This window comes from Triturus cristatus, chromosome 3_1 (assembly GCF_964204655.1).
Source record: "Triturus cristatus chromosome 3_1, aTriCri1.1, whole genome shotgun sequence".
NCBI classification, from domain to species: Eukaryota; Metazoa; Chordata; class Amphibia; order Caudata; family Salamandridae; genus Triturus; species Triturus cristatus.
The window spans coordinates 307,898,562-307,903,297 of NC_140583.1; the positions used below are offsets into that span (position 1 = coordinate 307,898,562).

General features: G+C 45.7%; 1 non-coding gene across 1 annotated transcript; it reads left to right on the forward strand.

Moving 5' to 3' along the window:
• Positions 1-3,464: 3,464 nt before the first annotated feature.
• LOC146860152 (U6 spliceosomal RNA) lies at positions 3,465-3,568 on the forward strand. The gene has a single exon (XR_014979351.1). It is a non-coding gene; the product is annotated as a U6 spliceosomal RNA (small nuclear RNA).
• Positions 3,569-4,736: the final 1,168 nt, after the last annotated feature.

Here is a 4,736-nt window from a genome sequence, read left to right on the forward strand (position 1 = left end):
GTGATTTGCTTAGGTTCACAGGGTGTTGAGCCGAAGCCGAGAGTCAAACCCGGATCCCCAGCTCCTGAGTCGGCAGCTCTGGCCACTGCGTCTAGTTTATACATTACCTCTTTGTCTGTCTTCCTTATTCCAGTTCTACAACATGAATAGTGCTTTGTTCAACAGACAAACCAAGGATTGTTACCTATGCTACAAACAGTAAAAACATTTTTAATAAATATACCTTGTCCGTAGGTATGCCCCTTTCCTTTCTTTAATTAGCAAACATCAAATACAATAATACAAGAAAAAATTACTTAGTGCTGTGTATGTCATACAAATTCATCATAACAAATACAAACTAAAACATTTTAGGAGTGTAACCAGGAATTAATGTCTGCATCCATTCTTTTATAGGAGCCCATATTCTTATATGTTTACTAAGACGTGGGCCATTTTGTTGCTGTGCTGCAGAGGTATGGGTTGGGAGAGGTGTTTCTGCATCTCATCAAGTTACTAAATACACGGCCAATGGCCAGGGTCAAGACAAGTCCATATGTATCGGAGCACGTCCCCATAAAACGCGGCACGAGGCAGGGCTGCCCGCTCTCCCCATTGTTATTTGCGCTGGCCATTGAACCATTGGCTGTGGCACTACGCACTACTCAAGATGAATGGGGAATCCCGCTGGGAGACGGCATACATGCGGTCTTATTATATGCAGATGACCTGCTGATATACCTCAGGGGTGTTGGGCGGTCATGTACAGTGATTGAGGTCACATTGCTTGAGTTTGCTTCAGTGTCAGGACTGAAAGTAGACCGGGAGAAGTCATGTCTTTATCCCTTTGCAGAATCTACCCCGGACCCACAGTTACTCATTAACGGTAAATCTGTGCATTGGCAACTGACAGCGTTCCGATACCTTGGGCTTCCTATCTATAGGGACTCGCGAGACCTCCTCAAGGGCAATTTGAGACGAGTCATCATGGAGGTGCGGGCGCAGCTGACCTTCTGGAAGACCTTACCGTTTGCGGTCATGAGTAGGATTGCGCTGCTAAAAATGGTGGTCCTGCCTCTCCTCCTTTATTATTTCACAAATCTACCCTTGTACCTTAGACCACCGTTTTTTAAAAGCCTGGAGTCAGACATGCGGCAGTTTATTTGGCACGGGATGCGTAGTAGAGTATCAATGGCTAAAATGTACCCGCCGACCACCCGGGGAGGGCTTTCGATACCTAACATGGAGCAATATTTTTTGGCGGCACAACTTCAGTGGGTGGAACGACGATACAGGAACACAGGCGCCTGGGCTCACTCAACCTCAGATTGTGACACTTTCATCCCAATAGGGCTGGTAGCGCACCCACACAACTATTGGTACGGGTGGTGTATCGGTGCAGTCTTCACATCAAACACCAAGTAGCACCATATGTGCCATCTCTTCCTATACAGGGCACGCCCGGAAGGCATCAGGCAGTCACCAGCATAGAACTTATTCGTTGGGAGGTAGCGGGCATACCAACATAGGGGATCTTTACAACGATGGGCAGCTCATCCCATTTGGGGAACCAGCCGAAAGCACAGGCCTGCCACAGGGTCAATTCCTATTGCAAGCTTTAGTGACACGTACACTATGAGCATTGTGGGGTGATGTAGCACAGGAGCCTGTCGCTCATCTCACTACACAATATTTACATGAACTGGGTTCAGGCCGCCTTCTTACCAAGTGGTTCACTGAATCCCTCAGAACCCACATGGCACCGAAGTTACTTAGGCTCTGTGCTCATTGGGATGTAGACTTGCAGGGGACCACCACGGAACGCGAATGGGAAGATATACTTAGGAGTCCCATAAGAGTCCCTCGAAATGCCAGATTTTGACTCATTCAATATTATATAACCCACAGAACCTATCTGAAGCTGGAACATATAAACAAATACTTTGATCGTGCGGACGCCTAATGCGCAAGGTTTGACGAAACAGGCGCAGATCTGCTCCATATGCTGTGGTCATGCACAGCCCTTCAAACATATTGGGGTACAGTTACTAGCTGCTTAACTCAGTGCACGGAACGAACCTTAGACTGCTCATGGGAACTGTGTATACTAGGACTGTAAGTAACATCCAGATGCATAGACTTCGGCCTCATTGTGGCCAAGCGCCTACTCACGCGTCGCTGGAAGTCTCCTATACCCCAGCAGCGAAAGCCTGGTATCAGTTCCTGGTGTGCTGGGCGCAGGCAGAAAGCATAGCGCTCCATCGCAAAGACGCGATGGGTCTGCATAAGCAACCAATAGCGGCAGAATGGGATGCGACATTATTAGATTTCCGCATGGCTTGGCGAGAGCGCTCGGAGGCAACGACGGACGCTCCCGAGACAGAAGACGGGTAGGCAATAGAAGGCACCATAAAGTGCAAGGAGAGGGGAGTGGAGACCAACATTCAACTAATAGCTCCTAGGCTTGCTTGCGGGCGTGACATTATCCATTTCCCCCCCGCTCCCATTATTCTCCCCAACCTCCCCATTCCTTTCCCCCTCCTCCCCACAACCCTTCCCTCTTCACCTGCCCCCCATTCCCCGGTATACATTCGGCCCCCATAACACCAGGAATAATCATGTGGATTACAAACTACGCACACTGGCAGGCATACGGGACTAAATCCATGCCATATAAAGACAGGACGGGTGGCTGGGTTAATACAATGAAGTGAAGGAACAACAGACGTGATGCTTGAGGTAATGTGCAGATATGCTGTAAAACTACTCAAAGGAAGGGAAAAATGTTATGTTTTATACAAGTTACATTGGTTATAGTTGATGTCTAACAATCACAACGCTACTCCAACTAATAGTACACTGGATCTGTAACAGGAGTTATCCACTGAGATGTATAACGCCATAATTGCATTGTCTATACAATGTTGATATGTAAATTATATTGAACTGCAATTGTACCAGATGTAACGAAAACTAACAAACTATATGAATAAGAATAAAAATAAATATAAACAAAAAAAATAGACGTGGATCATTTTGTATCGTGAACGTTTCGAACCCACATAGAATTATGAACTTCTACAACCATGCCGTGGGATCCAGGGGATCTTTTTGGAACCACACTAGCTCTTCCTAACCATGCAACATTAATGGCAATAAAATATATTCCTATCTTAGAAGGAGGCATCCAAGGTGAATGATCCAGTATAATCAATTTCACTTCCTAAACTATATTGGTTTTCATTAGGCAATTCAGTTTATAAAACACCAAAATCTAATAATTCTGGATAGAGCAACAGGTAACAAAAATGTGGGATATCTACAGCCGAGTTCTCTCTAAGCCCCCATTTATAAAATCGATGAGGAGCATAATATAGATTATTTAATAGCTGAAAATGGTATACTCTGATGCGGGACACATTAAGGATTGATTGAGGCAGCAAGTTGCTCTGCCTAAATTCATCTATTGTAACCTCACTATGAAGATGTCTTCAGCAGCACATATACTAAAAAAGGAACGATATTGAGAATATTAGCATGGCGCCTGCGCGAGGATGGCACGCAAATTCATGAAGCGTTCTATATTTTGAGGCGATAGGAGCAACCCAGACAAATATCGACTGATCGCTCTGCTTGACATTGAATCCAAGCACTATGCCAGTCTGATATTACAAGATCTCTGTGCATGGGCAAACAGCCTGGCGCTTATCTCCTGCAATCAAACAAGATTTCACGCAGGGCAGGGTACATCATCGAATCTAGCTGTCCTCGTGATGTGCATGGAAAAAGCCTTCAGACCAAAAACCACCCGGTATGGCAGGTTTATCGATTTTAAGGCTGCATTTGACAGGGTTTCCGAAGATCTACTCTGGTAGGAATTATCCAACGCTGGGATTCATAACACTTCATGAGAGCCATCCAAATATTGTGCTCTAAAACATGGCTTTGCATGAAGATAGGAGCCGCCACCAGGCTCTACCGGAAAATCTATGATATAGTTGGACTGCAGCAGGGGTGCTTTCTTGCCTCCCTGCTATTCAACATCTATTTACCAAGCTTGTCTAGCGACTTAGACATACTTAATGCCCATGCGCAAAACGCGGGGGCATGCTCTTACCCACATTTTGTATGCCAACATTCTGCTTGTAATTAGCATGACCCCGTGGGAGTGCAGCGACTCTTAGATGCCTTTTTTGCTTTTACATAGAGGAACACACTTGAAATCAACCCCACGAAATCCAGAGTTGTGACGTTGAGTAAGAAGAAACGATGGATTTAGGCCCAGATCTCTGTACTGGGGTGAATGTTTGACATTGTTCTGCATTCTGTCCATCAATTGTTATTTATTTTTTTAGGAGGGAGCTTAGCACACCAATGGAATGTGGCTCAAATGTGATACACAATATAACTGTCTCGAGGTAACATTCAATGCCAGGGGTACCTACCTTCATACAGCATATGGAGGCAAGGAAATGCATAGCCGCCTCCCTGACTGCAAGCTTCATCACGCTTTCAAGATCACTGATTGGCCCCATCAGAGGGCCATTGCAGAAGGGCATGGCTAACTAAATTTTAACCAACCTTCACATATGGCTGTGAAACAACACAGGGCAAAGTGTCCAGGAAGCTAGAACTGCACTCCACTTCATGCCACACAATGCTACTCCACACCACACAATGCCAAGCCACTCTACTCAGTACCACTACACTCCACCACAAAGAGCTACTCCCCTCCACACCACACAATACTGCTTCAC